This window comes from Mauremys mutica, unplaced genomic scaffold (assembly GCF_020497125.1).
Source record: "Mauremys mutica isolate MM-2020 ecotype Southern unplaced genomic scaffold, ASM2049712v1 Super-Scaffold_100355, whole genome shotgun sequence".
NCBI classification, from domain to species: Eukaryota; Metazoa; Chordata; order Testudines; family Geoemydidae; genus Mauremys; species Mauremys mutica.
The window spans coordinates 111513-123755 of record NW_025423322.1 but is presented as its reverse complement, the minus strand read 5'-3'; the positions used below and the strand labels follow the sequence as shown (position 1 = coordinate 123755).

The 12243-nt window shown below is 55.5% G+C and overlaps 3 non-coding genes across 3 annotated transcripts; all 3 read left to right on the top strand.

Moving 5' to 3' along the window:
- Positions 1-1945: 1945 nt before the first annotated feature.
- Positions 1946-2017, top strand: TRNAQ-UUG. The gene has a single exon. It is a non-coding gene; the product is annotated as a tRNA-Gln (tRNA).
- A 4778-nt stretch (positions 2018-6795) lies between these two features.
- TRNAC-GCA lies at positions 6796-6867 on the top strand. Its single transcript has one exon. It is a non-coding gene; the product is annotated as a tRNA-Cys (tRNA).
- A 4628-nt stretch (positions 6868-11495) lies between these two features.
- Positions 11496-11567, top strand: TRNAD-GUC. Its single transcript has one exon. It is a non-coding gene; the product is annotated as a tRNA-Asp (tRNA).
- Positions 11568-12243: the final 676 nt, after the last annotated feature.

Here is a 12243-nt window from a genome sequence, read left to right as displayed (position 1 = left end):
GCTCAGGGTCCAGCTCAACTTCCTCCCCGCGCCACTGGCCCCCAGGCCCCTCCCGCCACCAGGTCAGCCCGGGCACTAGGGCAGGAACAGGGTGAGGCAGCAAGTCAAGCTGAGCAAGGCAGGCAAAAGCGAGTCTTGTCTTCATGGGCCGTTCACAATGACGTCCTTTTTGTGTGGAACTGCTGCAAAAACATCCCGGGCAGAGAAGCAACAGGCCAAAATATTACCATGCAGCTACCAAAGTAGCTCAGTTGGGAGAGCATTAAACTGAAGTTCTAAAGGTCCCTGGTTCAATCCCAGGCTCTGGCAGGCCCTTTCATCCCTCTTTGCACAGTGGTGGCTTGTTTTCTGGGAGCACAGTGGTCCCTGCACCCAAGGTGAGTCCCTGAGCTTGGGCTCTGCAGTAGGGAAAGATATTGTGGGCTTCTGCCCCTAATTGGCTGGCCTGACATTTAACAATGAGGGACAGGAGCTGTCTCTCCTAAGTGAGTTATTGGTGGACCCAATATGGCAGGAAGAGAGTGCTAGAGGGGGTGCTGGGCAGTGACAGGCAGGTATAGGGGATGAAAACTCTTCTGTGCAGCTGAGGGAGGGCAGTACCAGGGAAGGGGCATGTGTGAAAGTGGCCATGTGGAAGGGAGTTGGGGGCCCAGGAGGAGGCACTTGATGTTCAGTGTCTTGGAGCCGCTGGGCTTGGAGATGGTGGGTGTTCAGGAAATGCACATTAATGACTCTAGGGTAGCTTGATGGGCAGAGGGTGATTGGAGGAAGGGCCCATCTCTCTGGTCCTCCAGGCCAGGGAAGAATGATGGGGCTGGAGTCTTGTTCTTCACATTCATGGTGCGAGTACAGAAGGTGCTGGAGCTCCGACCAGGGAGGGCATTACTGGTGGCTTTGTGCTCCATGGCACTGGTTACTGCTATATATGGTCCCCAGTTAAGGCATGAAAGGAAAGTTCTATGAAGGAACTGGCTCCCTTCTTCTAGACCGCACGGTGTTTGGTGTCGGGGGGGATTTCAATTGTTGCACCAGCCTGAGGACTGCTGGTCCTGTTTTCCCAACCGTCAGAGGAAACTCTTCTATGATGAGCACTACCTGGCACAGGTCTGTAGTGAGGTCGGCTTAGAGGACGTGTTTCTCCGCAGTGAACCAGTGGAGGGAGGGCAGTAACCTCCTATTCCTCTGACCCGAGCTCACACCAGCTGCAGAGGGGATACACCTTTCTGCGGGGACAGGCCAGGAGTCGCATTGACCGGATTTGCGTGAAGGAGAGCACGTCGACAGCCCAGTGCAGGGTGTGCCAATGGACTGTTCGGATCACGCAGTTCTCACCGTGTGCTCAGTGTGGGCAATTCCCTGACCCACGGCAGAGGATATTGGAAGCTGAAAATCCAGAGCTTGCAAGATAAAGGAGCAGGGGGGCGAGGCCTGGAGGTGTTGGCAGAACGGGAAAGCATCAGAGGGTTCTGTGGTTACCAGGGGGATTGGTGGGAGTCGGTGAGGGAGGAGTTGGCGGCTTTGTTCCGGCGGTCAGGGAAACACCACAACATTAAAGAAACCAACAGTGCAAAGTCCTGCAGTGTCGCCTGTGGGATTTCCACAAGAGCATCCAGGCAGGGGAGCCAGTCAGCGTGTGACTGTACGATCGGATCAAGCGACAGCTGCCTGAGTTCCAGGAGATGAGGCTGCAGTTGGCTGATATGAGCGGGAGCATCGAGTGAAGGGAGGAGCAGACTCCCCTGACGTTTTTGCAGCCTGCAGGGAATGGAGACAAAGCAGGGGGATGCAGGGACTCAGGGCAGGACCCACGGATCTGATAGTGCAGGACCACAGTCACTGGAGGAAGAGAGAGAGTCTTGCGAGAGGAAGCTGATGGTGGGAAGCAATAAGTGCAGACTGCAAACCAGCCAAGAGTCACAGGGGTCAAGAAAATGAAATAGGAGCAGGTCCCATGGTGTAATGGGCAGCACTCAGGGCTTTGAATCCTGGAATCTGAGTTCAAATCTCAGTGGGACCTTGTGGAGATATGTTGCTTTGCTACAAAGCACTGGAGCTCAATGTGTTTGGCTACCTTCTCTCAGGTAGAGAGTGAGGTTTTTCCCTCCTGCTGGGTGACTGATGCCCACTGGAGATAGGTCTCTGGTCTGGCTGGTTCAATGGGCTGGCGGCTAGAGGGTGGGGTCCTACAACTTAACAGTCTGGCTAGAGATTCCTGTGGATTGACCATATGGTTGTTTCTTGCTGCTTCACCTGATGTCCACAACTTTGGTCCCTGCAGCTGCCACACTCTTCCTCTTGCCCACATGGCATTTAAAGGAAGGAGGGCCAGGGCCAGGCTTCACAGTCAGGGCTAGGCAGGAGGGAGGCAGAGTCCCAGGCGGGAGCCCAACACACCTCTCCTCCTCTGGGCACCTGGGGTGTTGTTCCCCCCTGTTCAGGCCCCCCTGGGGCCCTGCACTTCACACAGCTCTCCCTGATTTCAGCTGTTAGTGAGGGAGCCTCACTGCTAGCGCAGACTGGGCAGTTTCTTGCATGAGAGACACTGTCCCAAAGCAGGACTAATGCTTAGAGCTGCTTCTCAGTGATTTCAGATCTGTTGGGCTGCAGCAAGACTCTCCATTGAGTCTTAACCAGCTCGGTTATTACACAGGGAAGAACAAAAGGGTCAAATGGGGCCTGGAACCCTTAAGAAGAATCCACCCCACCAAGTACCAACACTTGTCGCTACCTGCTGTCAGCTCCACTGAGAATGTTTTGGGGTCACTCCTTGCCTGTATCAACCTAGGGGTCTCAGAGAATCTTAATTAACATTTGCTCCAGTGGCGCAATTGGTTAGCACGCAGTACTTATAGGGCAGTGCTGAGAGGAGCTATGCTGAGTTTGTAAGTTCAAACCTCACCTGGAGCTCTGGTTTTCATTAACCAAGTGGTGTCACCCCCCTCATTTGGCCCTGTGGAATGTAGAATTCCAGCCCTGGGGACCCTCAGGAAGGGGCTAATAAAAAATGCCCCCTTCACTTATTACCTCCTCTCCAGGTCAGAATCTACAATCCTTTCTCCCCCCCAGCCCCTGTGCCAGGATCCCTCAAGCAGAGCCTGGAGTCCTGCCCCTGGCGTCTGTACTATTGACACAGACTAAGTAACAGGGACAAACCACTCAAATCCCGCCTGCTGCAGGGAGCCAGGTTTGCTCTTCAAATTCTGTCGTTGGTACATTTCCAGGCCTGGGAATGTCCCACAACAGCATTGAATGGGAAGCTGCCTGCAGAACAGTTACACTGCACAGAGCTCCTGTGGAGGAGGGGTGGGAATTAGTAACATCTTGAGGATCATTTGGGAAATGAGCCTTTGCTGACAAGGTTTGTCTCTGTTCATATTTCACCTTCAGGTGTTATCTTGAGGGATCTTTAGTATATTTTTGTGAGGTTAATAACTATCTCCTCAACTTTATTTACTCAACTTAAAAATTGGTCACTTGATTTTTGCATCTCCCTGTGAAAATACAACTGACACGTGTGGCTTTCTACAGGGGGTCATGATGTTATAGTTGGGGGATTCAGTCTCTGTACTTCTGGAGGGGGTGTTGCTTTTTTACAGCTGCCTCACGGCCAGGCACACTGGGCTGTTAGCTGCACCCACTATCCTTGCCAGGGGCCCCTGCTGAACCCTGGGCGGCTGCACTGCGGGGCTGGGGTGATTCTGCAGGGGGAGAAGCTGCTGTGGAGCAATATAGAGCAGGTGTAGGAAGGAGACGGGGTGACTATTCACATTCTGAACTGCACAATTTTCCAAATTTGGGAATAGATTCATAGATTCATAGACTTAAGATCAGAAGGGACCATTATGATCATCTAGTCTGACCTCCTGCACAATGCAGGCCACAGAATCTCACCCACCCACTCCTGTAACAAACCCCTAACCTATGTCTGTGTTACTGAAGTCCTCAAATTGTGGCTTAAAGACCTCAACGTGCAGGGAATCCTGCAGCAAGTGACCCGTGCCCCACGCTGCAGAGGAAGGCAAATGTCCGGGATCAATTCTAAGGGAAGGTGAATGCAGAGCAATGACACTGGCGATGCCCAGACCTCAAATGGGGGCAGCGTGGAAATTAATAATGGGAAGATCATTTGCGAAATTAGTCGTCACTGACAAGCTTTGTCTCTGTTCCTATTTCATGCTGTCCTGTTAGCGGAATCAATACAGATTTTTTTACTATATTAATTAAACACTTAATTTTATTTACCCAAGCCAAAAACTTAGTGGCACTTATTTTTTCTCTGGCCTAGCAAGAATGAATTGAATTTCATGACTTTCTGGAAAGTGCAGCAAGATTAAATGTGGGAAATTCAGTCTCTGTGTTTGTGAGCTGATGTTTTCCTGTCACAGGTCAGTGCCTGCATTGAAATAGCAAGAGGGATCTAAGGGCTGGTGTATGCTGGGCACTTCACTAGCAGAGCGACGTCTCTCAGGGTGTGAAAAACCCACCCCCCCAAACCCATAGAGTTAAGATGACCTAAGCCCTGGTTAGATAGTGCTAAAGAAAAGGAAGAATTGTTCTGTCCATGTAGCTATTACACGGATGGGAAAACCCCTCTAGTCACTGTCTACTCCAAAGTGCTATAGCAGTGCCACAGCAGCATTTTAAGTGTAGACAGAGTGAAAGTAGATCTGGCTCCAGTTTGCACTCTGGATGCTCGGGCGCTAAGACTACAGTAATAATAACAACAGTGCAGTGCTTGCATAGTTGGCAGGATTTGAACCTGCGCAGGGAGACCCCAATGGATTTCTAATCCATCACCTTAACCACTCGGTTTGCAGCTGCTGCACTACACAATGACTCTGTTCTTACTGAATTGTCACTTCAAATTGCCCAGACCAGCTTCCCCAGCACATTCATGGCTGTGCATCAGTGTAAGTGTGCCCTTGGGTGAACACTGAGAATTCCTGCCCATTTCCCTTCCAGCTGGAGCAGGATGAGAGTGTGTTTGTGTGAATGACATTGCTGTAGCTTGTTGTTCATTCCACACTCTGACAATTCAGACAGTCCCTTTCCTAGTCAAATCTCCAGCACATCATTCCAATAGCAGGTGGCAGGATTTCTCTGGGGCACTGAAATTTCTTCAGGGGGCTGGTGCATGAACGCAGCCTTGCATTCCACCCTTGATGTTTCATGGACTAACAACAGCAGCAGAAAGAAAGAGCCGAGCCAATATCTCCCTGCCAGGGATGCAGGTGCCACGTCCCCTCTGTCTGACCATCGCATTGCAGGACAGAAGGGTTCACTGGAATCGAATGCCCTGGCTCAGACCAGAGACACAGGGAGGTTTTGCTGTTCATGGATCTGTGCAAAGGAAATTGTGTCTCTGTGTGAAATTGAGGCAGGAAATGAAACACCCAATGCCCTAAGGAATGTGGGTGAAGGACTCGGGCTCAGCAATGATTTAACAGGGGTTTGTTTCAATTTTTTGGCCTGATTAAAACTATGGCTAAAAGCCCCCTATAACAGGGGCTGCGGGACAGGACAGGCAGTTCTGCGCGGAGTGTTCAGAGCTGCCCCGTATCTGCCCTTTCTCTGCACCGCCCCTGCTCCCAGAATGCACCAGGCCCTGGACTGAACTCTTCCCCTGCCGGCCGAGCTGGTTTCGTGTGCTGTGATCCTGTTGGCTTGGCAGGGGGGGAAGTGACAGTCCCACCCCAGAGCCAACGCCCCCCTGTCACCCAGCCCCCTGACCCCCAGCAGCGCAGGTCAGCCAGGAGCTGGTCCCTGCCAGGCACTCAGGGGCGTCTCCCCTGCAGCTGGGGGCTCTCCCCAGCGTGGTCTGTGGGAGCTCGTGCACTAACGGGGCAGCGGCAGCAGCCGCGTGGTGGGTTGGGCTGGTGACCCAGGTCCATCTCCTGGGGTTGGCTGGGTTCATGCTCAGGCGACTGGCCCCAGCCACCGGCCGAGCCCCACGGCCACGCTGCTGCTGTTACCGCACTAGCCCCTCACGCCCCCATTCCCTCACTGAAGCCAGGAGAAGGTTTGCAGGGAGGAGGTGGGGGGGGGTTGACCCCAATATCCCAGAGCTGATTCTCCTCACAAAGGGGTGTGTGCATGTGGTGGGTGCCGTGTGCAGCGCCCTGTGCCCATGAGGAGGGGACCGGAGCTCTGCCGGCAGGAAGATTTATCCTGCAGGAGCCCTGCCTCCCACCCCAGGGGTTCCCCTGGAGCAGAGAAGCTTTGAATCCTCGCTGGAGACTAGAGACGCCCGAGCAGCACAAGCTGCCTGGCAGAGGTTCTGGATCAGGGCCTCACGGGCACATTGGGTTCATTCCCTCAGGGCTGCCCTGCCCAGTGCCAGGGCTGCTCTCACTCCCCAGCACAGAGGGGGCTGCAGGCTCTTTGCCAAGCTGGGTCCCAGCTCAAGGCAGATTTAACACTAGCAGGGGGCCCAGGCATGTGCTGGTGCCGCTCAGGGAGGGAATCTGGGCCAAAGACTGATTACAAATTGGGTAACACTAAAGTGGAACTAGAAAGACCCTTGCTGGGATGTGGGGGGTAAGTAGCCCCCATTGTGTACCGTGCCCTCGCCGAGAAGTCTCTGGGAGAGTGGATTCTTCTTAATGGGCCACCAGCACGTCTCGTTGGTCCTGATGTCGGCTGCTCCTTTGTTGATACTGACAAGCTAGTTGTGGGCCTTCCCCACTCACCCCATAGCTCCGGGATGCACAGACAGCAATACTGGTGTGGAAGAAACGAACTCCACTCTCAGTTTTCAAGATCCTTAAGATCACTGACTTGCCAATGTGATTGTCAGGGGGTATAGCTCAGTGGTAGAGTGTTTGACTGCAGATCAAGTGGTCCTTGGTTCAACTCCAAGTGCTCCCTTAAATGCCTGGCACTTCAACAAAAATAGTTGCATATCCATTTTCATTATGTTCAGGAGCTCCACTGACTAGCGATGCCTGAAATGAATGAGAACACTCACCACTTTCCTGTGCAAATGCATAAAAACCTAGCAAACATGTCCCTCCGATGAAATCAGTTCCAATCCTCCAAGTGTCTAGTTTAAGTTTTCATCAATTAAACAAAGGCACATGAAGAGACATTTGCAGGTCCTTGGCCTCCATGGGCTACAATGTGCAGAAGAACAAGAGCCACATCCACTTGGGAGGCATGGACTAGTCTGTATTACATTTGGTAAGTAAGTTGCCATTGGGACTGAAAACTCTACTGGGGGTGGACAGGAGCCTGTTGCAAAAATAAAATAACCAAGATTTACCAAACTCCCTGTTACACATTCAATCCTCTCTTTTTTCTATTCTATTAAACTGGGAGCAAGTTACCAGTGACCCAGGGCTGGGGCGGACGGAGGGTGCAAGTGGTGGGAGGCCCAGAGCTGGGGAGGCAGGGGGTGCAGGTGTGGGGAGGGGAGAGCCCAGGGCTCAGGCAGCAACGGGATGGGGGGGCAGACAAAATTTTTTTTGCTTGGGGAGGCAAAAAACCTAGAGCCGGCCCTGCCTCCACCTACCGTGAGGTAGGTAGGAGCCAGGGGTAGCTCTAGGAATTTCACCGCCCCAAGCATGGCAGCACTCCACGGGGGGGCGCTCTGGCAGTCGCCGGTCCCACGGCTCTGGTGGACCTCCTGCAGACGTGCCTGCGGAGGGTCTGCTGGTCCCGCGGCTCCGGTAGAGCATCCGCAGGCATGCCTACGGGAGGTCCACTGGATCCGCCTGCTGCCCTCCCACCAACCAGTGCAGCGCCCCATGCGGCATGCCACCCCAAGCATATGCTTGGCGTGTTGGGGCCTGGAGCCGGCCCTGGTAGGAGCGAATCATTAGTATCCCTACTTGAAAGAGGGAGAAGCTAAGGCTGAGAAAGGAGAATTGACTTGTCTTAGGTCACACAGCCAGCCAGTGGCAGAGTTGGGAGTAGGACCCAAGAGCCCTGATTTTCAAACTAACCATCAGATCTTGAATTTCAGATGTTGAATGACCTGAATAAAGTGCTCTCAGATGAGCTCCAGACCAACAACAGTGCACAGGAATTATTCAGCAAGTATTTGAGGAGAACTGCAATGTTAGAGAGAATCATGAACTGCTCAGAGACCATTAATGCAGAGAAGCAAAATTCATCAAACATAGAACTGGTTATGACTCTCTCAGTCCTCAAAGAGAGACCTGGAGAAGGAGACTTGCTGAAGCAAAGCCACAGGGGTCTCTGAGGTTTCCCTGGCCCTTCGCCCCTGTCCTGCCTGGCTGATGTCAGCATCTCTCTGTGAGGTCACCACCTCCCCACCACCTTTGACCAATAGTCTGAAGTCCTGCAAAAGCCTTTGTGATGTCACTGCCACACCCCTCCCTTGCTGTGCTAATGTCCTGCCCCTGCCCAGGCACTTTGGAGGTTTGAGCTACTCCCTGTGGATCACCCCACTCACGGAGCGTTTGTTCTAGGCAGCAAGCCGGCTAGACAGGAAAACATCAGACGCTGCTCCCAATGCTACACTCAGTTTTTCAGAAATTGGTCAACTTTATGGCCAGAAGAGACGATTAGAGCATCTAATCTGACCACTTGAGGATCACTTGAGCTGCAGTCAAGCACTCTACCACTGAGCTATACCCCCACAATGACCTGAGTAGGGAATCGTGATCTCCAGGACTTTGAAGGACAAACCCTGCTTCATCGAGGTCCTTTGCCATTCCCAGACCACAGGTGGTTTTAAAAATGGGGTTTGATTAAACTTCTTAAATGTGGTAAACACCACAGCTTGCACACCCACCGATATAGCTTATCCCACTGACATAGCTGCCACCTCTTGTGGAAGTGGCTTAACTGCACCCACAGGAAAACTCTCTCCCCTCAGCATAGAGCAGTGCTTCTCCCCTGCCTCTGCTCAGTGTGGAGGGGCTTGGTCCTTCTTTCCAGGGCCATGTAGTAAGGTTTTTTTTGGCAGAAGGGGGTTGCAGTGAAAGGAAGTTTGAGAAACTCTGGCATAGAGCCTCTGAATATGTCTAGACTTGGCTCCCTGTGGGTGATCAGAGACGTAAAGTACAGCCATGGAGATACCACACACCAGCCTAGCCTAGCAGGCAAGAATCAAACCTCCACAAAAAGACACCTATTGCTGTTGCTTTCTCACCCATCTCCCTAAGCCCTCAGCCACCACCACTTAACAAAGGGGCTTTTCTGCACTATGGTTCTGGTCTCACTGAAGGGTCATTTCCAATTGTTTGCTCAGACCAGCATTAGGGAAAATGGTGCCCTGGGCAAAGCTTGTACTGTCCCGCGCTCTCAACCAGGGAGCGGGGAGGGGCGCGGCGAAGTGACGAGTTACGGCTCCTCCTCCAATAGAGGCCGCGTGTGTGAGAGAGAGAGAGAGAGAGAGAACTACGCTTCCCAGAGTGCACCGGGAGGGGGCACGTTGCCTGAGCAACCTTCGCGTCACTTCCGCTCTGAGACGAGCCAGGAACTACAACTCCCAGCCTGCCCCGGGGCGCCTCCGTCCCCTCCAGCCCAGGTAAGGGCGGGTCCCTGGGTCAACCTGACACCTCCCCCCCAACGCAACTCCCGGCCCCGCCCCCCTCCAGCTCGTGACGAGAACTCGCGTGTCCCTTGGCCTCGTCTCTCCCCACTCGGGGACGGGGGGGGGGCAGCTGTTGGATGGAGCCATATGGAAATACGGGGGAGGGGCAGGGCTGGGAGCCAGGACTCCTGGGTTCTCCCCCAGCTCTGGGAGGGGAGGGGGGCGAGGGGGGCAGAGTGGGGGAGGGGCTGGGGTGCCTGCTGCCCTCGCAGCGACCAGCAGAGCCCCCTGCAGCTTGCCCCCCAACCACGCGCTGGGTGTGCTGGTGCCTGGAGCCACCCCCAGTTCCAGCCCCTCTGCCCAGGCAGCTCCCCCAGCCTGACACACACACACAGCCCCTGCACCCGCCCCACCCCAGGGCTCCTCAGCCCAGAGGGGAGCCCCCCGGCTGAGTGGGGAATCAGAGCCCCCCCCCGAAATTACCCTGGGACCAACATGATCTGCCCATGACAAAGTGTTGATCCTCGCTCCCCCCAGCCCCACTCTTGACACCCACACACCCCATCCCCATTCTGTGCACACACCTTGGGTCACTGCGACACTGAATACTTCAATTGGATGGGGGGCCCAGCACCATGGCTATTCCCTGCCCCCCAGGGCTCACGGGGCCGATTGGGGGCACAGGGGGCACGATCCAGTGCCAGCCAAGGGTGGATCAGAGGTGGGGATGGGGCTGTGGTTTCTGCACCACCCGGTTTCTGGCACAGGCTCCTTCGAGGATTTGCATTTCTTGATAGTTTTCACCAGTGATGAGCTGCCAAAATGCTAACAACCGGTTCCCTCCTCCTCCTCCTCACCCCATGAGGGGTCATGCCCCCCACCGGGACTCCTGCCCCATCCAACCCCCGCCATGTTCCTTGACAGCCCCCACCCCAGGACCCATGCCCTATCCACCCCCTTCCCTGTCCCAACTGCCCCTTGCCACCCCATCCAACTCCTTCTCTGATTCCTGATGGCACCCTGGGACCCCTACCCCATCCAACCACCCCTTCTCTCTGTCCCCTGACTGTCCCTGGAATCCCTACCCCTAACTGCCCCCCCACTGCCCCATCCAACCCCTGCTCCTTTCTGACTGCCTCCCCCCGACCCTTGCCCCGTTCAATCCCCCTGTTCCCTGCCCGCTGACCGCTCCGACACTAATCCATTCCCCCCCCCCCAACTCCCCTGCCCTCTATCCAACACACCCTCCCTGTTCCCTTACCGTCCTACCTGGACCCAGGGCCAGCCCCGGGGGCCGGGCAGGCACGAGCCGCGCCGCCCGGCTGGACCCGGACCCGGACCCGGGGGGCCGGGCAGGCAGGAGCCGCCCCCCCCACCCCAGCTGGACCCAGCCCCGGGCAGGCAGAAGCCGCCCACCCCCCCAAGCTGGACCCGGCCCCGGGCAGGCAGGAGCCGTGCCCCCCTCCCACCTCCGGCTGGACCCGGACCCGGGGGCCGGACAGGCAGGAGCCGCACCCACCCCCCGGCTGGACCCGGGGCTGGTCAGGCAGGAGCCACGCCCCCTCCCCCGCGGCTGGACCCGGGGCCGAGCAGGCAGGAGCCGCCCCCCCGGCCCGCTGGACCCGGGCCGGGCACGCAGGATTACATGATAATCAGTAAGAACAGAAGGCACAGATATCATTACAAGTAAAACAAACAAAACAAGCTTTCTAGTGACTAAAACTTAACTTCATAGAGTTACAATCTTTATCTAAGCAGGCAAGGTCCCAGGCGGGTGTTGTGTGAGGAGCTGTGTAGGCCCGAAAAGGCGTCCTGCTGGGCAAGGGCAGGTGAGGAGGGCCAGGGCTTTTCCCAGGGCTGTTGCTGCGGCCAAAGCCTTTGGGAAGCAGAAGAGGGCCAGGGATGTTGTTGCCTGCTGGGGCCCATACGACGGTGTAGGTGTACGCTGACCATAGCTGGTCTGTGGGAGCTGGGGCTACTCACCGTGCCCCTTTCCTCGTTAGTATAGTGATGAGTATCCCCGCCTGTCACGCGGGAGACCGGGGTTCGATTCCCCGACGGGGAGGGTGAACCCTTTTGAAGGGGGGACAAAGAAATCCCTGGCCTGCCCGCCACATGCCTTGCATTCTCCTTCGATGGCCACTTCCCTTCGCACCCCGCACTGATGACTTTCACCTCCAGAGAGACAATTACCTCGCAAGGACACGCTCGCCCTAGCCAAAGCCTCCCCCGGGGCCTGCACGTGGGGGCACGTTTCAGAGCGGCAAAGGGAAATAGGCTGGCCAGGGCCATGAGGACAATGGCCCAGACAAACGGGGAGGGACTTGGTCCAGGGGTGGAGGAAGACAGAAAAAGGGACAGGCATGGGATTGGCTTCCTCTCTTTTTTCCTTTGCTCAGCATTTGACCTGTGACTGTAATGGGGAGACTTGAGAAAGACCTGTGGCCGCCGGCGAGGTAGGTGGCCGCCCCGAGAGCGCAGAGCTGAGCATTTTCCACTGGGCTGCTGCCTGCGCCCCCAGCGCCTGGCCGTGATCGTATAGTGGTTAGTACTCTGCGCCGTGGCCGCAGCAACCTTGGTTCGAATCCGGGTCACGGCATTGCTTTTTGGTGGGGAGTGGCTATCCTGCAGCACGCCTCGTGGCTCAGTCTGATGGCGTCCGTTTGCAAAGAGAGCCATCAGCCGGTCCTCAGTTTCTGCTTGGTAAAGGCAAGTCAGTGGGGTCCCTCGGTCAGAAAAAG